At 31.0% G+C, this 25,375-nt stretch overlaps 1 pseudogene; it reads left to right on the plus strand.

Annotated features, from left to right (window-relative positions):
• LOC127799821 (uncharacterized) overlaps positions 1–24,988 on the plus strand; it is a 117,858-nt pseudogene extending 92,870 nt beyond the window's left edge.
• Positions 24,989–25,375: the final 387 nt, after the last annotated feature.

Below are 25,375 nucleotides of genomic sequence, written 5' to 3' on the forward strand. Positions count from 1 at the left end.
TTATAGTTTTATTTCTTTGAAAAAATAATTTAATTAATTTAAAATACATTATTATTTTAATTTTTCTATACAAAATTTAATATTTTTCAATACATTTTCACCTTTATTGTACTTGTTCCATCTTCTCGTTCTCATATGCCATTCCATCATTTCATTTGCTGGCATAGTCCTTCCGCTGTAAAAGGTTCCATTTTTCACCTAATTTCAACTTGTGCATTGTTTCATAGTTATTTTTTTTTAAATAAATTATTTTTCTTGCAATGATCACGTGAGAGCATTTTTCTTTAAATCATGAAAATCAAATTTGAGAGGAGATGGAATTTTTTAAAGAATTGAAAATAGGGGGTGGGTGGATGAGGGAGAAGGACAGATGGGTGGGGAGAATTTGTAAATTATTTATATTTTTTATTTTTAATAATTAATAAATATAAATATATAAAAATAAAAAATAAAAAATATTCTATATAAATTATTTCTTTGGAAAACAAAAAAAAAATAATTTTGTAGTTTTTTTCTTTGAGAAAATAATTTAATTAATTTAAAATACATTATTATTTTAATTTTTTTGTACAAAATTTAATATTTTTCAATACATTTTCACCTTTGAAATTTATGAAAAATGATTAAATTCTACGAAAAATATTATCAATCAAACACCAAAAGATGGAAAATAACATCATTTTTCAAGTAAAAAATTATACCAATCAAACAGGTTAAACTTTCAATTTTCAAGAATTTATTTTCTTTCCACTCAAATTCTACCCTTGCAATCAAACGCACCCTTATATTCCTAATTCTTTTTCAAGTATATTGTGAATGTGTTATATATGTATATATATTTTGGGAACGTATATGTTCTTTCCGGCCCAAATAGATGGTCCGACGTGGACTTGCAACGGCAAGAGATGGGCTCCGATGATTAATTCATCAGGAGATGACTGACATCTTCAAATACTTTAATGCTCAAATGAATAGGAGAGTGAGAACGATGGAAGCACTGGTTTATATAAAAGGATGGAAATACTCCTACATGCATGCATACGATATCAGCAAGCTATATTGATGGGTGTGTTTCTATTCTTGCATTCTTGGGATCTAAATAATTTTTTAGATTTTGGCATGCAGGTTTGATTGATTTGTGCGCATGTGTGTTGTGCTTGGTATTATTAAAAAAAGATATCGTGTTTATGTTTGTTTAAATAGATAATAAAATTTATATTTATATTTAATTGAATAATTATTTTTTATAATTTTATATTAAAAAATATATTTATAAAAAGACTCTTGTATTTTCATATTTTTGCATTTTTTCACATTGCCATTCCTTACTTTCTTAAAAAAATATTATTTTTTCATTTTTGTTTTGTATTGCATCTGTTTCTCATTTTCCATTTTCGTTTAATTTAGATAATGCATTTATATTACCTTACATATCATGTCAAATATTTTAGCAAAAATTATCACAACACAACATAAATAATCTAAGGCAATCAAATTATTAAATAAATAGGAACTGGTGGTTCTTCTACTCTTGGATTTCACTTTCCCACGTTTGTACTTGAATTCCTTGGTAAGTAATGAAAGCACCTAGTTACCCCCTCAACATAATTTTTCATGCACATACATGTTTACAGAGCCGGCCCTGGCCAGGGCTACCAGGGCCACAGCCCAGGCCCACAAGTGAGGGGGCACAATTTTTTTTTTTAAAACTTTTGTATATATGTATATAAGAAATTAAAAAAAATTAATAAAAGAAGTTGCTACTTGTACCTATCAAAAGAAGATTTCATTACTATTTTTATTTTGTTGGTACATGTGATGATTATTTTTACTTCGATTAATTGTGGAGGATAAAAGTAGGGGTGTTAATGGTTCGGATTGGTTCGGTTTTATAAGAATTAACAAAAGAAGTTGTCACTTGTACCCTATCAAAAGAAGATTTCATTGCTATTTTTATTTTATTAGTACATGTGACGATTATTTTTACTTCGATTAATTGTGGAGGATAAAAGTAGGGGTGTTAATGGTTTGGATTGGTTCGGTTCTATAAGAATTCAATAACCGAACCATTTTTAAAGGTTATCAAAAAATAAGAATCGTAACCGAACCATTACATATATAAAATCAAACCATAACCAATCCGTCACACCGGATCAGTTTCAGTTCTATCCAATTAACATTTAACTTCTAAATATTTTTGTAAAATATAAAATTACAAACAAATTTGTTAATTAAAATAAAACCATAATTTCATTAATGCTTCAGGTCTTGAAGTAAAAGTAAAACAAAATAATTTATAGACTATCTTATCAAATGAGATTACATCGACCATTTAGTATAGCAATAGCACATAAAATGTTAGAAATAAAAGAGTTCATGAATCTCACTAGTTTCCTAAAAAGTGATACTATTTATGCATATGTATATATATATATTCTCAAAAAATTATAATATATATAAGTATAATATCGGTTTCAGTTCGGTTCGAACCATGATTTGAAAAAAAAAAATCAATAACCAAACTAAATATATTGGTTCTTAATTTTTTAGAACCAGAACTTAACCATTGAACTATAGAACCAATCCAAAAGGCATGATTCGGTCCGGTTTGGTCCAGTTCATCTGCTTTTGGATATTTTTTGACAACCTTAGATGAAAGAAAGATTAATCAAATCAAGAAATACTTACGGAGATTCGGGAGGAAGTATGTAGACTTAAATATGTTGTTTTCATTTTTTAATGCAATATTTACAATGCAAGGTCCTCTTTTTCCTTCATTTTAGATTTTGTTCCATTGAATTTTACTCAAATAAGGTTTTAATGAGGTCCCAAATTATTTTTTCTTATCTTTTATAAATTCTTATAATTTTAATAAAAATAATTAATTAATAATTTTATTTTTTTTATTTAATTTATATAAAGAGGCACACTTTAAAAAATTTGCCCCGGGCCTCCAAAAACTCAGGACCGGCTCTGCATGTTTACAATCTAACTATCCACTCCTTGTGACTAAAGAATTGTAAAAATATCGAATCATTTATCAATTGAACCTAGTACCATGATTTGAGTAATTAAGGGCATTTAGCCATTGATAATAAATTCATAAACTCTTCTTATAAATAATATAATTATAAAGAAATCATACGATTCTATATGCATGTTCGATGTTATTAACTTAGGTTTCAATGCAATTATTAAGAAAAGTTCATGCATCAGTATTGATTAGTGGTTAATTTTGTAAAAATTTTATTATAATTACACTTTTCTTTTGATCTTAAAAATGGCTTAAATTAGATATTAATATATATTTTATGGTTATATGCAAGTTTAAATTGAAAAATGAAATGAAGTTCTAAAGTAAAATTTAAAAATAATAATAATAATAATAATAATAATAATAATAATAATAATAATAATAATAATAATAATAATATATATAATGCATATATATCATTACATGCATGCATGCAATATATATATATAATTTATTAATAACATTAAATTATTTTTTTTGTAGGCATGAAAAGGTGGGCTTGAAGACTTAAATTGGATTGAAAAATAAAGAATTAAAGCCTATGAAGAATTAAAAGAATTAAGGCCCAACTTGAGCAACCTATGGAAGATATTATTTGGAGAAGGCCCAAGCATTATTTTTAATCCTAATGAAAATCAAAAACCCAATTGTAGAAATTTATTTTATTTATTTATTTATTTGTTTTGTGAGTGCTTTATTAGGTGCGTTTTTTAGCTAAAATTCATTTAACTATTAGGTGTGTATTATAGCTAAAATCTATTTAACTTTAAGTATGTGAGTGCCCATTAGATATAATTATATCTAGTTGAATAATTGAAATTGTGTGGTTTGTATTGCATCTTGTGGGCTATAAATAACTCACTTGATTGCATTTGTAAGGGTGATTATTATTCTTGAATCAAAATTTAATTATTTCCTTATAATTATCTATTTGAGAATTGTTCTTGTTCTTTCTCATTTTCTTTATTATTTTCTCTTGTGATCTTATTTCCTTTCTTTCTTCTTTTAAATTCTTATGTCATTTATTGTTACTTTATTATTCACCGCCTAAATGGCCAGTTAATTTATACCTTTAAATTTCTACAATTTTAATTCTTATCTTTTAATTATCCACCGCCTAAATGGCCGGTTAGTTTCTGCTATTTTAATTCCTGCCATTTAAATTCTGTTATTTAAATTACATCATTTAAATTCCTGTCAATCAACTTTTAAATGGAGATGAGTAGCTAAATCTAATATTAGGTTAAGATAAGGACAGTGTCCAACGCCAATGATTCCTAAAGAAAGCTGCACTTTAAATGAGTAACATTAATTTAAATTTCAGTATGAGTGTGTCTTGATTATTGAGAAATTACTAGGTTTGGATTGGAGCGTAAGCCTAACTTAGAGCTTTCATGTCATGCATGAGAGTTACTAGAACTAGAAACGCTATCATACCCAAACTCGGATGATTAATTTAGTTATTTTGTGTATTAATTGCAATTGAATTTATGGTAGTTGCTTAAATTAGAATCCCGCATATCATGTATGGGGATTGCTTAAACTAGAACTATCATCATCTCTAATTGCATTTAATAACAAACCATCATATCTGAAATTAAATTAATGTTGTTAATCCTTTATGCTAAAGTTTGGGAATCAACGGGTTGGTGCTGAAATTGTCTTAACTCAAGTGTTATTCAATTTTATATTCTCACGTTCAGTATTTATTTCAATTTCTGTCTTACTTTATTTCCTAGTTATGTTGTCTAAAAAAAATCATAAAAAAACCTTGTTGCCAATTTGTCCAAATGCGCGTGTTTGTATGTGACATTCTTTTTATTTTGTCATAAATAAATCTCTCAGTGAACGACTTGTACTCATCCAAAAAATATAAATTTAAATTTGGACTACAACTGCACTCGTACACTGATGAGTATAAACCTCTCACCAAAATAAAGGAAAAAAATATAAAATTTTTATTGTGTTTTGTTTTGTGTTTTAATTGTAAGGTGAGAGTGCAGTCAAATTTTAGCTTCGTTACCGGGGAGATTGAGGCAAAAACAAAAAGAAAAAAAATAAGAATAAGTATCTCCGGATAAATTCGATAACTCTGTTTCTTTTTACTTTATTTTTGTTTGTGCATAGTGTATGATACTTAGGTCAGGTAGAACTATAGAATATCAATCACTCATGTCTCAACACAATGAGAACATGCCACTTGCACACAACATGTCTGCACATGGTAGTGACCACGGTGACTTTGATCCCATTGATCGGGAGATGATCAGACCCCTTAGGGAGTATCTTCATCCTCCTAGGCAGACAACCCCCTCATGCATTATTCTTCCCATCAACCATCACAAGTTTAATTTCAAGCCCGACATCATCCAACTATTGCTAACTTTCCATGGCATGGATTCTGAAAACCCATACACCCATGTGAAAGAGTTTGAGAAAGTGTGTAGCACCTGTATGGATCATACAGTGAATGAAGATGTCATAAGATTGAAACTCTTCCCATTTTTACTCAAGGATAAGGCTAAGATGTGGTTGAGCACTCTTCCACCTAGGTCCATAGGAACCTGGAGGGAAATGCAAACAACATTTTTGAAAAAATATTTCCCAGCCAATAGGACTGCCACCCTTCAGAGGCAGATCATGAATTTTGTGTGCAAACCCAATGAGAACTTTGCTCAAACTTGGGAGAGGTTTAAGGTCCTTCTCCATGCTTGCCCACACCATGCTTTTGAACAATGGAGAGTAGTCAGTTTCTTTCATGATGCTCTCAGTCCTCAATTGAAAATGCTAGTGTCCACCATGTGTAACGGTAAGTTTTATGATAAGACTCCAGATGAAGCATTCCAGCTCTTTAATACCCTAGTAGAAAACACTAGAAATTGGGAGGTTGGACCAATATCTTCCAATGACTCAAGAAAAAATCCACAGTCTAGAGGTAGGTACCAACTGAGTGAGAGTAATGATCTGAGTGCTAGGATAACTGCCTTGACAAGAAAGATTGAAAGTCTGGAAACTAAGATAACACAGTCTATTAATCAAGTGGAAGTAAAATGTGCAGTTTGTGACACAATAGAGCACAAGACTAAGGAATGTTCTACATTACCTGATTTCAAAGAGGTATTGTATGAACAAACAAATAATGCACATCCACACAATTTTGAGGGTAGGCATAACCAAAATTAAGGGGAAAACTATTACGGGCAAAACCAAAATTACAACTCATATCATCCCAATAATAGAAACCACCCAAATTTTTCTTGGAGAAATGATTCTGCAAATCATACTCAGCCACCCTTCCATACTCAACAATCTTTCCAACCAAATCAAGGTTCCTCATCCAACACCTACCAGCCACCTCATAGGAGACCTTTAGAGGACACTTTGCATCAATTCATCCAAAGCCAAACAGGAATCAATAATCAAGTTGCCAAAATTCAGGAGCAAACAAACAGAGCCATAGAAGACATTAGGAGCCAGTTGACCAAGATAACACAAACATTGAGTGTGAGAGAACCCGAAAGGTTACCATCCCAAACTAATCCCAACCCAATTAGGCAAACCAACCAGGTAAAAGCTTCAAAGAGTGAAACCAACACTCATGAACAAGTGCAAGCAGTGTCTGCCCTAAGAAGTGGAAGAATAATTGAAAAACCAACTGATACTAGGATAAACTAACCTTCTGCTGAAGAGGAAGAACCAAAAGATCATGAATCCACCGTGGAGAAAAATGATAAAAATAAAAAAAAATGAAAAAAATGAGAAAAATGAAAAAAAATAAAAAACAAAAAGAAGATGAGAAACAAATTCAATACATGCCCAAACCATCTTTTCCACAAAGGTTGAATCATTTGAAAAAAGAACAACAAAATGCAGATATATATGAAGTGTTTAAGCAAGTGAGAATCAGCATCCCGCTATTGAATGCAATCAAACAAACACCTTCATATGCAAAATTTTTGATTTGTGCACTGTCAAAAGAAAAACAAATGTGCATGAAAAGACATTCCTGACCGAAGAAGTCAGCGCCATTCTCCAATTGAAAACTCCTCCCAAATACAAAAACCCAGTCTGTCCAACCATTTCATGTATCATATGAAGTCAAAAGGTTCATCAAGCACTCTTGGATTTAGGAGCTAGTGTCAATTTGTTACCATACAGTGTGTATCAACAGTTGGGATTAGGTGAGCTCAAACCCACTAGAGTGACCCTTCAGCTGGCTGATCAATCAGTCAAAGTTCCACGAGGAATTGTGGAAGATGTTCTAGTACAAATCGATAAGTTCTACTTTTCAGTGGACTTTATCGTTTTGGATACCCAGCCGCATCAGGGGCCTCAGCCTCCAGTGCCAGTCATCTTAGGTCGACCATTCCTTGCCACATCAAATGCCATCATCAATTGTAGGAATGGAATCTTGAAATTGTCATTTGGAAATATGACCTTGGAAACAAACATTTTTAGGGTTTCCAAACAACCTGATGTGGAGAATGAGACTAAAGAAGCTGATTTGATATAGACACTGAGTGAGGAGTATATTAACTGTGAATTTGCTCAGGAAAATTTTGAGTTGGAGGAATTTTTGGAGCAGCAAGATTGCTCTCGAGAGAAAACTAAATCTGTCTTAAGCTGCTCACCCACACCTGAACGGAAACCATTGCCAAACAACCTTAAGAAGAATCTTTGCCGGTGGTGATCTCATCAAGTCTGAATCCTCAACAAGAGGAACAATTGCTAAATCTGTTAAAGGTACACAAGAAAGTTCTAGGTTGGACTATAGAAGACCTGCATGGCATTAGTCCCTTAATTTGTACCCACAGAATTTTCTTAGAAGAAGATGTAAAGCCAGTGAGACAGATGCAGAGAAGGTTAAACTCAAACATGAAGGAAGTGGTTAGGGGGGAGGTGTTGAAGCTCTTAGATATTGGCATCATCTACCCTGTATCTGATTCCAAATGGGTTAGCCCAACTCAAGTCGTACCTAAGAAGTCAGGAGTCACTGTGATAGCAAATGAGAACAATGAGCTCATTCCTACACGCATCCAGACTGAATGGTGGATGTGCATAGATTACAGGAAGCTCAACTCTGTGACTAGGAATGATCATTTTTCGCTCCCATTTTTGGATCAGGTGTTAGAGAGAATAGCGGGACATACTTTCTACTGCTTTTTAGATGGGTATTCTGGGTACAATAAGATTGAAATTAGCTTAGAGGATCAGGAGAAAACCACGTTCACGTGTCCATTCGGGACATTTGCTTACAGACGAATGCCATTTGGTTTGTGCAATACTCCTGTAACATTTCAAAGATGCATGATGAGTATTTTCAGTGAATTGGTTGAGAATGTGGTAGAAGTCTTTATGGATGACTTCTCAGTGTACGGAGACAGTTTTGAGAGTTGTCTAAAAAATTTGGAGAAAATTCTGGTCCGGTGCAAAGAAACGAATTTAGTGCTAAATTGGGAGAAGTGTCATTTCATGGTTACTCAAGGAAGTGTCTTGGGACATATTGTTTCTTCCAGGGGTATTGAGGTTGATCAGTCCAAGGTTGAGTCAATTCAAAAATTACTCGCCCCAAGGAATGTGAGAGAGGTTAGGTCTTTTCTTGCCCATGCTGGTTTTTATAGGCGATTTATCGCTTCATTCAGCGCCATAGCCAGACCTTTATGCCGCCTCTTAGATTTTGACATACCTTTTGAGTGGAACGGTGAGTGTGAAATTGCTTTTGAGAAGTTAAAGAAATCACTTGTTTCTGCACCTATCATTCAGTCCCCTAATTGGTCCCTCCCATTTGAACTTATGTGCAATGCTAGTCATTACGCGGTAGGAGCTGTGTTAGGGCAGAGGAATGATAAGAAACCTCATGTGATATACTATGCTAGCAAAACTCTTAATGAGGCGCAAAAGAATTATACAACTACAGAAAAAGAGTTACTAGTAGTAGTCTTTGCCCTGGACAAGTTCCGATCTTACCTCGTAGGGTCACTAGTGATCATTTTTACTGATCATGCTGCTCTAAAGTATTTGTTCACAAAGCAAGATGCAAAACCCCTCTCCTCCGATGGATTTTACTACTGCAAGAGTTCAACATTGAAATCAAAGACAAGAAGGGAGTAAAAAATGTGGTGGCTGATCATTTGTCAAGGATTTCAGGTCAAGATCTCACACAATTTGATGAACCAATCCATGACAATTTCCCTGACGAGCAATGACTGTACTCTCACCATGCAATTAAAACATAATAAGAACAAATCATAATAAAACTTTTATATTTTTTTTATTTTAGTGAGAGGTTTATACTCGCCAGTGTACGAGTGCAGTTGTAGTCCAAATTTAAATTTATATTTTCTGGATGAATCCAGGTCGTCCACTGAGAGATTTATTTATGGCAAAATAAAAAGAATGTCACACAAGCACACACGCATTTGGACAAATTGGCAACAAGATTTTTTATGGTTTTTTAAACAACAGATACTAGGAAATAAATTAAGGCAGTAATTGAAATAAATACTTTAAGTGAAAATATAAAATTGGATAGTACTTGAGTTAAGACAATTTCAGTGCCAACCCGTTGATTCCCAAATTTTAGCATAAAACATTAATTTAATTTCAGATATGAGGGTTTGTTATTAAATGCAATTAGAGATGATTATAGTTCTAGGTTAAGCAATCCCTATACATGATATGCGGGATTCTAATTTAAGCAACCACCATAAATCCAATTGCAATTAATACACAAAACAACTAAATTAATCATCCGGGTTTGGGTATGATAGCGTTTCCAGTTCTAGTAACTCTCATACATGGCATGAAAGCTCTAAGTTAGGCTTACGCTCCAATCCAAATCTAGTGATTTCTCAATAATTAAAATACAGTCATACTGAAATTTAAATTAATGTTACTTATTTAAAGCGCAGCTTTCTTTGGGAATCATTGGCGTTGGACACTGTCCTTGCCTTAACCCAAGATTAGATTTAGCTACTCATTTCCATTTAAAAGTTAATTGACATGAATTTAAACGACGTAATTTAAATAACAAAATTTAAATGACAAGAAATTTAAAGGCATAAACTAACCGGCCATTTAGGCGGTGGATAATTAAATGACAAGAATTAAAATTACAGAAATTTAAAGGCATAAACTAACCGTCCATTTAGGCGGTGAATAATTAAATGACAAGAATTAAAATTGCAGAAATTTAAAGGCACAAATTAACCGGCCATTTAGGCGATGAATAATAAAGTAATAATAAATGACATAAGAATTTAAAAGAAGAAAGGAATGAAGTAAGATCACAAGAGAGAATACTAAAGAAAAGGGGAAAGAGCAAGAACAATTCTCAAAGAGATAATTATAAGGAAACAACTAAACTTTGATTCAAGAATAATAATCACACTTACAAATGCAATCAAGTGAGCTATTTATAGGCCACAAGATGCAATACAAACCACACAATTTCAATTATTCAATTAGACATAATTATATCTAATGGGCACTCACACACTTAAAGTTAAATAGATTTTAGCTATAATACACACCTAATATTAAATGGATTTTAGCTAAAATACATACCTAATAAAGCACTCATAAAGTTAAATGGATTTTAGCTATAATATCCACCTAATAGTTAAATGGATTTTAGCTAAAAAACACACCTAATAAAGCTCTCACATAAAAAATAAAAATAGATTTCTATAAATTGGTTTTTTAATCTTCATTAGGATTAAAAATAATCCTTGGGCCTTCTCCAAATAATATCTTCCATGGATTGCTCAAATTGGGCCTTAATTCTTCATGGGCTTGAATTCTTCATGGACTTTAATTTTTCATGGGCTTGATTTCTTCATGGGTTTGATTTCTTTATGGACTTGAATTCTTCATGCCTAAAAAATAATTTAATGTTATTAATAAATTATATATTATATATATGTATTACACATGGCACATATATATATATTATATTATATTATATATATATTACATGCATGCATATAATGATGTATATGTATTATATATAATTTTATATATTATTATTATTTACTTTAGAACTTCATTTCATTCATCTTTCAATTTAAAGTTGCATATAACCATAAAATATATATTAATATCTAATTTAAGCCATTTTTAAGATCAAAAGAAGGGTATAATTATAACAAAATTTTTACAAAATTAACCACTAATCAAGCAACTGTTTGAAGTGAGTGTTATTCCTACATCATCTGTTGTCCCTTGGTATGCCGACATTGCGAACTACCTGGCAACTGGTCTGATCCCAGACCATTGGAGTAAGCTAGATAGGCATAAATTCTTCAGAAAAATCAGAACCTTCTTTTGGGATGAGCCCTACCTCTTCAAGTATTATCCTGACCAAATCATCCGTAGATGCATACCCAATCATGAGCAGAAGAGTGTCATTAATTTCTGTCACACTCTTTCATATGGAGGCCATTTTTTTGTCAAGAAAACAGTTGCAAAAATTTTTCAGAGTGGATTTTATTGGCCGACACTGTTCAAGGATGTGTATAAGTTCTGTTCAAGTTGCAATCGATGTCAAAGGTTAGGAAGTCTGTCAAGGAGAAACATGATGCCATTACATCCGATCCAAGTGTTAGAAGTTTTTGACTGTTGGGGTATGGATTTTATGAGCCCATTTGTTAATTTATTTGGTCATGAATACATCTTACTTGCTGTCGATTATGTGTCCAAATGGGTTGAAACAATTCTGGCCAGAACAAATGACCATAGGACTATTGTGAAATTTTTGAAAGAAAACATATTCAGTCCATTTGGGATGTCACGAGCAATCATCAGTGATGGGGGTTCCCATTTTTGTAATAAAGTTGTGACAGGATTAATGAAGAAATATGGTGTACTGCACAAGGTTGCAACATCATACCATCCCCAAACCAATGGTCAAGTCGAGTTAGCCAATAGGAAGATTAAGCGCATATTGGAAAAGACTGTTGCTGCTAATCGTAAGAATTGGTCCTTAAGACTAGTAGATGCTCTTTGGGCGTACATGACAGCTTACAAAACAATTTTAGGAATGTTTCCCTATAGGTTAGTATACAGTAAATCTTATTATCTGCCGGTAGAAATTGAGCATAGAGCATATTGGGCAATTCAAAATATCAACAAGAGTTTAACTGAAACAGACCTATCTAGGAAGCTTCAATTGAATGAGCTTGAGGAAATTCGGAACGAGGCATTTGAAAATGCACGATTGGCCAAGGTTCACATGAAAGAGTTACATGATCGGCACATCATTCGAAAAAGCTTTCAGGTAGGGCAATAGGTACTCTTGTACGATTTTCGATTGCATCTATTTCTAGGAAAATTGAAGTCTCGATGGGTCGGCCCCTTTGTAATCATGTCCATCTCAGAATATGAGGCATTTGAGATAAAAAATCTGGAGTCAGGACAACTTCTTATAGTCAATGGTCATAGGTTGAAACCATATCAAGGTAGTGTTGAGGAGAATGAAGGCGTTGTGGATTTGGATGATCCATCATCATCTGATGAGTAAGGGAAGTTTCCTATAGTCTGGGAATCTGACATGAAAAGACTACATTTCCATTTAGGTTAAATGGATGTCTCTAGATTTGGAACATTAAAAAAAAAATAAAAAAAGAAAATAAAAAAATAGAAAAAAAAAGAAAAAACAAAAAAGAAAAAAAGGGGAAGTATATAAATATATATATATATAAATTGTTTCTTTTCTGCATTATTCAAATAGTGTTTCTCTGTGTATAGTCTAAATAAAATTTTTCCATACGAGTTCATGCATTGAAGATAGCCAGGTATGCCTATCTTCTATCATTTTATTGTCGATTGAGAACAATGCGCAATTTAAATTAGGGGATAAGGTGTACTTAAGGTGTACTTAAGAATTAATTTATTAGTGTTTGAAATTGATCCATTGTGAAAATAATTTTGGTTGACTTGATAATAATGTTTTGTGTGGTATATATGATTTTATTGGGCCCTTAAAAAAAAATTTACCCAAAAAATAAATAAATAAATAAATTGAATTGAAAGAGACATAATTGACGTTGGTGGTAACCATTTTTCTCGGGCAGTGCAATCACACTACCCTATAAAGAAAGAGGCACACTGCCAAATGTTAAAAAATGAGGCACCAAACGTTGAAAAAAGAGACGTCAGACGTCACCCTACAATTATGGCATGCCTCGAACTGAGTGTAGAATAGTGATGGTCATTGCTCTATAAGAGATTTCATATCTGTATGAGGCAAGACACCCTTATTGAGCTCAGTCTTCTCTCCTTTGCGCTATTCTCCGATCAGGTACTCTCATCCATTTTGTAAAGTTTATAGTTCTTTACTTTTTCTTATAGTTGTCTTTAAAAAAAAAAAAGATGGATCTTTATCTCTCAAAAATTCACAAGTACTATCCATCTCTCCCGCAGAATGATTTGAAAAAAAATTATGCTGCTAGGTGTGAAAGACTTAGGCTGTTGATGAGTAATAACATCCCTGAAGATATTCGTTGGCTGATCGAAGCAAAAGTTCGATTAGCTGGTGAAACTTCAACTAGTTTTAAGCATTTTTCAGGCTCAGGGAAGAGTAGTTTTGTGAAGAAAAGAAGTGCGAAAAGAGTGAATGGTTGTTACAAATATGCTCGATGAACCTATAACACATGATGCAAATCTGTGGGGTTTACGTCCGTAAATCGAGAAGATAAAATTAGTTTCATAAATGATGGACTGAGTAAGGAGTCTTTGGATGATATCCGATTGACTCTTGAGACGCATCCGAGTGGAATAGTGTAAAGAGAACTTCTTGTTTTATAGACTCAGTTCATAAGTGACCACCAACGCTATAGTCTTGGGAATCTAACTAAAAACGACTTTGTTTACCAATCTATCAGAAAATTGGATGGGAAGCCTATCCCCACTTCATAGAAAGTGTTTTAGCCGTTTCTGGACGTAAAACTAGAGGAAAATGTGAGCCACAATCACAACTACTTGTACATATGCATGATTTTTGTTTGTGTTTATTTCTTGTTGAATTCTGGTATAACTGCTTTTGATCACCAAACCTTTTTTCAGGGCATACATAAGGAACAAACATAAATGGAAGGTCAGTTAGTTCGTTGAATCAATACCATATGTGTACTATGTGGCTCTCAACTTGGAAGTGATGTTTGTTATACACTTGCAGCAAGCGAACTTGGCCTAAAATTGAGAGAGCGAAAAATTAATTTGGTATATGGAGGGGGAAGTCGTGGATTGAATGGTTGTGTTTCACAAGATGTACATCTTGAAAAATCATATATGGTAGGTGTAATGCCAATCCCTTTGGCTGATCCACATATTTTCGGGATTACACGCGGTTAACTTATAGAAACGAATTCTATGTCTGAGTGCATGGCTTGTAAGATTTATCAGTCAGACGTCTTCATTGCTTTACCAGGAAGTTTTGCTACACTTGAAGAAATCTTCTGTATAATCTCCTGGGCCAAGAGCAATCTCCATACCAAACCCATTGCACTTTTAAATGTTAACCATTTTTTCGATGGGTTGCTCTCTTTTCTTGATCAGGCTGTGGATCAAAAGTTCATTTCTCTTTCAGCAAGAAAGATTCTCATTTCTACATCTACCATTGAGGAGTTGCTAGAGAAATTACACGTTTATGTTCCACAGCACGATCCTTATGAGCCTCGGATAGATTGGTCTAAGGTAATTAGTAACAAACGCCAAAGGGGTCCGATTAATTTAGATTTATCACTGTGAGGAGTACTCTTTGTTAAGATGGCTGAGTAAGGAGTATTTTTTTTGTACTCTTGAGACACATCTAATTATTATACAATTTGTAGGATTTTTCTTGGTTGTGTTCCTAAAAAAAAAATAAATAATTAATTAAAAAAACTGTGGAATGTTATTAGGAAAGTTTATGATAAGATGGTTGAGTAAGGAGTACTTTTTGTACTCTTGAGACGTATTTTGTTTATCTTATGACTTGCATGAAATTTTTATTTTTGTGTGAGAATATAAATATATATCTATATGATATGCTTATTTGTTTGTTTGAGTTTTAGCAGTTCACAGTAAATTTATGGACTCGTGGAGTTACAGGTATTCCAATAACCCTATTTTATTACTGCAATTTGGATTAGGGGTGTAAGGTCTAGTTATGAATTATTTGGTTAATGTTTAACTGTGAGTTGTTATTACTTACTTGTAGTCTTGTGTGAATTGATTATCTTTATATGCTCTTATTAAAAAAAAAATTATGTTTTAAATAACGTTATTCCTAAAGTTTTGGAGTTATGCACTGATAATCGGTTAAATTTGCAATACGAAATATGAATGTATTGATTTCTTATTTCACTACAAAAAAATTGATTTTTTACGGCGGTTCTAAAAACTACCGCAAAACATGGTATTTTGCGGCGGTTTCTTTAAAATTCTGCAACGGTTTCAAAAAACCGCCGCAAAATTCAGTAAAACATGTTTTTTTGCTGCGGTTTTTAAAAAACCGTCGCTAAATTTAAAAAATAATTAAATAATAAAAAAAATTAAATTCTTTTTCGCGGTGGTTTTTGAAAAATCGCCGCTAAATTAAAAAAAATTTAAAATTAAAATTAAATTAACATTTGCGACGATGCGGTTTTTAAAAAATCGTCTCTAAATTTAAAAAAAATTAAATAATTTAAAATTAAATTTAAATTAACATTTGCGGCGGTTTTCAAAAACCACCGCAAAATTCAAAAGAAAATAAATTTAGCGGCGGTTTTTGAAAAATCGCAGTTAAATTTTAAAAAAATTAAATAATTTAAAATTAAAATTAAATTAACATTTGCGACGGTTTTCAAAAACCGCCGCAAAATTAAAAAATAAATAAATTTAGTAGTGTTTTTTGAGAAACTGCTGCTAAATTTAAAAAAAATTAAATAATTTAAAATTAAAAATAAAATAAAATAATTCATTAAAAAATTAAATTTGGCGGCGATTTTCGAAAAACACCGCTAAATTGAAAATAAAATTAAAATTAAAATTAAATAAAAACCTGAAATATTAAAATTCATTATTTTCATTAAAAAATTAAATTTTTCTTAAGAAAATAATTAAAAATTAAATAAATATAAAATCTTAAAAATAAATATAAAATTACCTTTAAATTAATAGCAAAATTCATTAAAAATATAATTTAAAAAAATAAAAATAAATTTAAAAACATTTTAATATATAAAATTTTAATAATTTTTTAAAAATATATAAAATCTTCTTTTTTTTAATCAATTAATTTATTTAATTTAACTCAATTAATTTATTTTTAATTTATTCTATTATTCTTTTAAAAATAATCAATTAATAAATATTTTTAATATATATTAAAAAATATAAAATATAATTCTGAAAATTAGTTGTTAGATTAGTATATAATATATATAAATATATATATATGCATATAAGTTAAGGATTTCTTCGCAAATCAGGTGGTTCGCGCGCACGCGCATAAGTGGTCTCGGGTTCGAAACTTGGGGAGAGCATGGCTAGATTTAATTTCCAGCATCGCCACGTGACACGCGCACAAGCAGCCACGTGGCGCACAAGGGCAGGGCGGACGGGTCGGGCGCGGGGCGGGCTGGCTTGTGCAGGCCGTAAAAAAATAATATTTTAATTTTAGCGGCGGTTTCAAAATTGCAGTTAAAATTAATAATTTAATTTTTTTATTAATTTTAGCAGCGGTTTTGTAACCGCCACTAAAATTAAAAACCGCCGCTAAATGCTGATTTTTTTGTAGTGTTTGAAAATGTATATGCATTAAAATAAGTAATTTGCATTCATCGGATATTCAAAATTTAAAAATTGGTTATCGGTCATAAAGTCAAAAGTAACAGTAATTAGCTGATTAGTACACTGTATGATCCCTCAACAGAAGTGGAGACTATTACCCAAGCGAGTGTTTGAGCCTAATAACCGTTAATTCTGAGTGAAATAACACTTACTCTAAATATGCTTTATTGTTTATCTCATCTTTTCAATGGCTTCAAAATATCAATTCGCTTTGAATATCTAGTATGATAGCGGAAGAATTTGACTGGTTTCAAACTCCGAATTAGATGACTGATTAATATCATTTTGTAGAAGCATGATAGGGGGATCAATTTCTTTCATTTTGAACCTATTAACCTTTTTCTTTCTTTATATTAACCTCTCTTGCTAGCCCATTTGAGCCAATTATAGTACAACTTTTTTTGTTACCCTCATTTAACCCATAATTATATGAATTTTGTCTAATCTGGTGTGTTTTTAGGAATTAGTTTATCTAGCTATTTTCATATTTTTTTTAAAAAAAAAGTGAAAAAAAAGAAGAGAAAAATTCTCTTAGCTATTCAGCACAATTGTTTCAAAAAAAAAATTCCGACACACCCTTTGCACACTCTACCTTTTCTTTGACAACCCGTATTAAATTCATAGCCCCATTACAACCTAGTCTGGTCCCTCTTGATACTATAAATCATGTGATCTCAGAATTCGAGTTTGGAGTAGGGAATCATGTTTAAATTCAGAAGTTACTCATTTAGAGCATTATTCTAGTCATGAAACTATGTCAATTTCCCTGTTCTTTCATGAAAATACGTTCCTTGTATTTGGGATGACACCGAGTTTTGAACTTGTTCTGCATTTATTCTTACAACGGTGCACCCCTTTGTGTGTACACCTGAGAAATCATTTTTATTGGAGAGAAAATCCATAGTAAGGTTTGAAGTCAAAACTTCGAGAGAGTAAGTCTATGTGTTGGTTATCCTAATTTCCATTCCTAAGATTGTATGACCTTTAACAAAAAATCTGATTTAGAATGCTAAATTACTTATTCGATTTTATGCATTTCGATTTCGAATTTGAAAATTTTACATTCATACAGTTATTGTGAATAAATCTTGGCAGGTGTATAGTCTGATTGCTAAGGGACTAGCAATGTTTAAGTTGGAGGTATGATTAGTAGTTAATTTTGTAAAAATTTTGTTATAATTATACCATTCTTTTGATCTTAAAAATGGCTTAAATTAGATATTAATATATATTTTATGGTTATATGCAAGTTTAAATTGAAAAATGAATGAAATGAAGTACTAAAGTAAAATTTAAAAATAATAATAATATATATATAATGCATATACATCATTACATGCGTGCATATAATATATATATATAATATAATCTAATCTAATATATATATGTGTCATGTGTAATATATATATAATATATGATTTATTAATAACACTAAATTATTTTTTTTTGTAGGCACGAAGAAGGTGGGCTTGGGGACTCAAATTGGATTGAAAAATAAAGAATTAAAGCCTATGAAGAATTAAAAGAATTAAGGCCCAACTTGAGCAACCCATGGAAGATATCATTTGGAGAAGGCCTAAGCATTATTTTTAATCCTAATGAAGATCAAAAACTCAATTGTAGAAATTTATTTATTTTATTTATTTACTTATTTTGTGAGTGCTTTATTAGGTGTGTTTTTTAGCTAAAATCCATTTAACTATTAGGTGTGTATTATAGCTAAAATTCATTTAACTTTATGAGTGCTTTATTATATATGTATTTTAGTTAAAATCCATTTAATATTAGGTGTGTATTATAGCTAAAATCCATTTAATTTTAAGTGTGTGAGTGCCCATTAGATATAATTATGTCTAGTTGAATAATTGAAATTGTGTGGTTTGTATTGCATCTTGTGGGCTATAAATAGCTCACTTGATTGCATTTGTAAGGGTGATTATTATTCTTGAATTAAAGTTTAATTATTTCCTTATAATTCTTTCTTTGAGAATTGTTCTTGTTCTTTCTCATTTTTTTTATTATTTTCTCTTGTGATCTTACTTTATTTCTTTGTTCTTTTAAATTCTTATGTCATTTATTGTTACTTTATTATCCATCGCCTAAATGGCCGGTTAATTTGTACCTTTAAATTTCTACAATTTTAATTCTTATCTTTTAATTATCCACCGCCTAAATGGCCGGTTAGTTTCTGCTATTTTAATTCCTGCCATTTGAATTCTCTTATTTAAATTACATCATTTAAATTCCTATCAATCAACTTTTAAATGGAGATGAGTAGATAAATCTAATCTTAGATTAAGGCAAGGACAGTGTCCAACACCAATGATTCCCAAAGAAAGCTGCACTTTAAATGAGTAACATTAATTTAAATTTCAGTATGAGTGTGTCTTGATTATTGAGAAATTACTAGGTTTGGATTGGAGCGTAAGCCTAACTTAGAGCTTTCATGTCATGCATGAGAGTTACTAGAACTGGAAACGCTATCATACCCAAACCTAGATGATTAATTTAGTTATTTTGTGTATTAATTGCAATTAGATTTATGGTAATTGCTTAAATTAGAATCCCGCATATCATGTATGAGGATTGCTTAAATTAAAACTATCATCATCTCTAATTGCATTTAATAACAAACTCTCATATCTGAAATTAAATTAATGTTGCTAATCATTTATGCTAAAGTTTGGGAATCAACGGGTTAGTGTTGAAATTGTCTTAACTCAAGTGCTGTTCAATTTTATATTCTCACGTTTAGTATTTATTTCAATTTCTGTCTTACTTTATTTCTTAGTTACGTTGTCTAAAAAAATCATAAAAAAACTTTGTTGCCAATTTGTCCAAATGCGCGTGTTTGTGTGTGACATTCTTTTTATTTTGTCATAAATAAATCTCTCAGTGAACGACCTGAACTCATCTAGAAAATATAAATTTAAATTTGAACTACAACTGCACTCGTACACTGATGAGTATAAACCTCTCATCAAAATAAAGAAAAAAAATATAAAATTTTTATTGTATTTTATTTTGTACTTTAATTACAGGGTAAGAGTGCAGTCAAGTATATATCTCAATGAATCTTTTTTGGGGGCTATCATGCACTGAGTTTAAATCATGCATTTTTAATAATAAATTTCAAATTCTTGAAGAAACTTGAACGAAATTTGGGGCTTAAATGTAAAACTTAAAGTCTAGTAGGGTAAAACATGAGATAAAGTAGAACATTTTTAGGGTAAAAATGTCACATTTCAAAGCAACCATCATTTATTGGCTGAAGTGATCAGTAGCCGCAACTCAAGTTTCTAGCCACATGTGAAAATGTGGGGTCATGTTTGCCACAAGTCTTCTGATGGTTTTATTGCATATCCACCAAGTCTCATTAATATATATATATATATATTTATATTTACATTGTATAGTTAAAATAATAAAAAAATAAAATTTATTTTGCAAGAAAATATAATTTAAACGACTATTATTTTGTTTAAGCTCATAGAAACGTTAAAATGAAACATAATTATGTACATAATCTTAAGCACGAGTGTCTTTGGTCTTAAAATAAATAATTATATAAATAATAGAAATTAAATACTATACCAACTAGTTTTTCTCTTTGAAAAGTGCACCATTTTCATATCCATACGAATGTCATTGCTTGCACATGCCATTATAATTATGTTCCCAAAGTTAAAATTATCACTTCCTAATGATGATGATATGCAGTGAACCACGAAAATAGATTAGAGAAGTAGTTTTGGAACTGTTTATACCTAGTTTTTAGAAAAATATTATTTTTTCATTTTCATTTTTGTGAATATATATCTAGGTTTGTTCATTGTTCATTGTATATGGAAGTGGTCAAGCTTTAAAAAAATTAGAAATCAAAATCTAATTATTTTTACTAACAAACAACAAATGACAAAAAAAAGAAAGAAAGAATGGACAACCCCTATCTATTTGTGTTGTGTGTCTTAATGCTAAATTTAGATGACGTCTAATAGGCTTGTAATAAATACATTTGTTATATTTTTGTATATATTAACAACATGCAAGTTTATCTTTATTCATAAACTCTCTAATTTATTATATAAATGAGTCTATGAATCTCCTGTCTGAGAGTCTTATTCTTAAGGTATTAAAATTGTGTGACAAGATTCGCTAGTGACATGATTTTTTAAATGATTCTTAGTCCTTAGATTAATCGAATAGGGATTCTGATTAGTCAAGCATGGACTAGTACAGAGTTTACTACCCTTGATCAGTATAAGTTACTGATGGTAAGGGGTGATGAGTTACATATCATATGACATGGGGATATCTCTAGAAAACTCGTGGGTGGTTGTTGGAAAATAATGCACTGAATGTGACATTGATAACTAACTACATGGTATTATGGATAATGATCATGTCATCTAAGTTGTGATAGTGTAACTGATTCTTAGACTTGAACTGACACAATTATCTTGTGTATTGGTGTACGGGATTTACTTATGCGCCGAACCATCCAATTGCAAGGTGAGGGGGTTCATTTATGTAGTTCCGTATTACTAGTATATGGAGATAAGTGTTCAAAAATATGATCTATTACCCTTGTCATTATTAATGAGGTGAACGTCCTATGCGGTCTACTGTTAGTATAACAATACAGTCTCTAGTCAAGACAGATTGATTACTAGGAAATGTGTTTTCTGAGGTGCCTATTGAGTTTCATGTTCTGAATATTTTGATAATGATTGCATTATGCCAAAACTTTAATGACCTCATATGTTTTTGTTATGCTTGTTTTGATAGGTTTAATATATGTGAAATTTATTTTTGATAGAATATATGTTGAGATTACTTTGAGAATATATAAGGTCAATGAACCTTGATAGGTTTAGCTTTTAGTATGTTTTATCTATTAATGTTCTTATATGTGTTAACATTGTTTTAGCCATATGTTTTATTGATATATCTTTTATTATGCCTGTCTTTGGGGTCACCCTAAAGATAATACCTGAGTATTCTAACTCATGATATGTTAAGTGATTTATGTGGCAACATTATTCAAAGTTTAATAGTAATGTTTTTATATTTTATATATGATATTTAAGTGTTAGATATCAAGATTTTTGAATAAATAATCAAATACTCAAGGGATGTTACTTGAGTTTTGAGTCATGGAATTTATATTGTCTTATCCTTCTTGTTAAGATTGTCTTAAAAACCTTAATATGCTTGTTTGTGATCAAGCTTGTTTTGTTTATCAATATGCTAATAAGTTGTTCTAGGATCTCAAGAGATATCTTAAGTATCCATATTGCATGAGTGTCGTGTGGACCTCAAAATTGTTAGAGTAAACTAAAGGTTGGGGAATATCTTAAGCACTCAAATTATGTGGAAGCATTTCTTAAATCTAGGAACAACGAGTTTTATTTATAAGTTTCAAACATCTTTGCTCTTGAACAAATGTGTATATACTTAGGCAAGTGATTCTAAGTTCTATTTCTTAGAGTCTCAATTTCTAAAGTTCTCAAGTCCTAAAATCTTAAAAGGATCTTTTGAGGAACTTTTTAGGATGAATGAAGTGTTGTTTGTCTAGTTTAAGAATTCAGTTTAGGTTCAATGTATTTGAGTAATAAAAATATAAAATGTCTATCTTTCAAAAATTACTCAAAACATGCATTAATAGTATATGTGTATGATGGCTTAGAAGTCATATATGCTTTGATTAAGCTTATGTGTGCTCTTGTTTGATAAAATGAGTTCTCATGATGCTTAAGTTAAAATATCTTTATACTAAATGATGTGCTTTGTTGTTAAGTAATATATTTTGTGCTCAACATACTTGTAATGCTTTATGTGTTTTATTCCAGTCAAGTAGTAAGTAAATTACTTGACTTATGTGTGTTTCATGTGAGTATGTTTCATAAAGTAATTGTGAATCTGTATACTGCATCTTTATGTGCCATGTTGTGTGCTAAGAAGAATAATTTATCTTGGATCAGTAAAGAAATGTTTCTTTTTAATTGAGTATCATATATTATTCTCAACTTGTTATCAAAGTCATGTGTTTTAAGAATATCTTATTTATCTTCTAAGATTTTCTATGTAACCAAGTGAATGTAATTGAAAAGTTAGTTTTAGCCAACTATCACAAACAACACTTGTGTTTATTTGAGCTTAAAATTTATTTTATTTAGATGTTGATGTTGATGAGAAACTTGTGTTTTATAGTCAAGCTTAATGCTTATGATATTTAAGTGTTGGTGAAGTAACTATTTTGATGATAATATTCGAAATAATATATGTTGTTTGAATAATAGTCAAGTAAGACATAGAATAAATCAAGTATGTTTGAATATTACTCGAGTAAATGTTATTAGTAATCAAGTATTTATTGTAAGTTTCGGTTATATCAAAAGTAATCAAGCAATCAAAGTTATAGTTGAGTGTTATATCTTTTTAATCGACTAAGAGATAAGCAAAATCAAGTAAAATCTTGTATTATAGTCAAATATCTCTATTCAATAGTCGAGTGATTTTAATTGAACAAAGATTATAAGGTTTTATTCTCCTTTAAGCAAGTATTTTTCAGGAGCAATCGAGTAAAAATTGATGTATAATCAATTATTTGTGAGTGATAATCAAGTACTTTATGCATATCTCTGTATAATCAAGTAGCTCTTGAGTATAATCGAGTGTAGTCAAAGCTTAATCATGTAGAGACCATGCTTACTTCGAGTAGAGACCTATATTAGTCGATTATTTTTGTGCTGAAGTTGAAATCTATAGTCGTTGAATTAGCTATTACAAGTGCTTTTAATGCATAGTTTTGACCGTTTAGGCTCCAAAAAGACTCTAAATTTCTCCTCAATCATTTATCTTGATTTGTGAATATTTTAATAATTATTTTATGAAAAAAGAGGGTTGTACTTGTAGATTTCATTCTCTTGATAACAAGTATAAAAGGAGATGAAGATACAAGACTATTGTTCTAATGCTTTCCTACCATTGCTTTGAGACAAAAAGATTCTTCAAGCTTTCATCTTCAATAAGAAAAAATAGAGAAATAGTGTTTATATTCTTTGCATTCTTCTTATCTCTATTTTCTTCGTGAGAAGTTAATTTCATTCTTTAAATTCTATATTGTAAAAGTTTTTCAAGTGTTTATATTGAAAACTTACTTCTATTTTTGGGTTAGTGCTTGAGCCCTTAAAAAGCAAAGTGTAAGAGGTTACAACTACTCCTTGTAAAAGTTGTTTAATAATTGGTTACCGTTAAATTAGTGAATAGTATAGGTTACAGCTGTACCTATGAAAAACTGAAATTATAGCTGAGCCTGCAAAAGTTATAGTGAATTGTTAAAATCCTTGGTAAGGAGTCAATAGAGTGAATTGGGCTAGTTGAGTCGAACCACTATAAATCTATGTGTGTTACATTATTTATATTTATTAATTTCATTTCATCAAGTTAATTTTTATTTCCAGCATTCAAAGTTTTCATTTACAGCAATATAATTTGATTTTGCAAAGCTCGCTGTCATTCAAGTTATATTTATATCATTATTTCTTAAAACTCCAAGAATTTAAATTTTCAATAAAATCTCTTATATTCATCTTTCAAATATTCTAAAAGGCCAAATAGTTTCATTTGCACAAAAGCCTTTAAATCTAAAAAGCCTTTGAAAACCCAATTCACCCATCATCTTGCGTGTCTATTATTTCTCACAGTGTCATCTAGTCATTCTAATAAGATCTGACATATAGTTATTGAGTTTGTGAGTTTATCATTTCATGACTCTCGCTAAGTTAGGACGTTAGGTGATGGAATGATTATAGCACACAATAATTGTTAATTATAATATACTCACTAAAGTTAGACTTTATTGTCTTTTATATTGTTTTAAACCACTACTAGATGCTTCTCAAGACCTCTTAGATCATCATCAGGATATGGAGAGATTCTTGTGATGGGTCAAGGTGTTGGCCAGTGCCAAACAAGTTTTGGTGTTATCTGTTTGTTAGCAGGCATTGAACCTAGAAAGTCACACACCATATAGGGTTATATCTAATATTAACACTATGTACCCATTGTGTCTCAGATATGTCATTAAATGTTAATGATGGCAGTGCATTAAAAGTTGGCGGACTGGAGCATTAAGAGTCGACTACCTTAACTCTAGTAGTCAACTGCCTCGATTGTTGACTAGCTAATGGACAGGAGTGGATTCCTAGTGCTGCTGTCTCTCTTGGTGCGTTCCATGTGGTGCAAAATTAAGGCGATTGATGAAGGCAACCGGCAGATCAATTTTGGATGTGTAGAGGCAATTAGAAATTACAGAAGGCTGCTGCTTAGCTTTTTCTTTTGCTCTCAGTATTCTTTGCTTCTTTTGTTTTTTTCTACTTCTGTCTTAGAAATTTAGTTGGGCATGAGTGTCACGTGGGGAAAAGACACACGGGAGCTAGTGAGTTAGAATCATCAGTCTAGCATGAGAAGAAGTGCACGACGATATACTAGATTGCATGCTAGGTGTGGACGGACTAGGCC

The sequence above is a fragment of the Diospyros lotus genome, chromosome 4, assembly GCF_014633365.1.
Source record: "Diospyros lotus cultivar Yz01 chromosome 4, ASM1463336v1, whole genome shotgun sequence".
In the NCBI taxonomy this organism is placed as follows: domain Eukaryota; kingdom Viridiplantae; phylum Streptophyta; class Magnoliopsida; order Ericales; family Ebenaceae; genus Diospyros; species Diospyros lotus.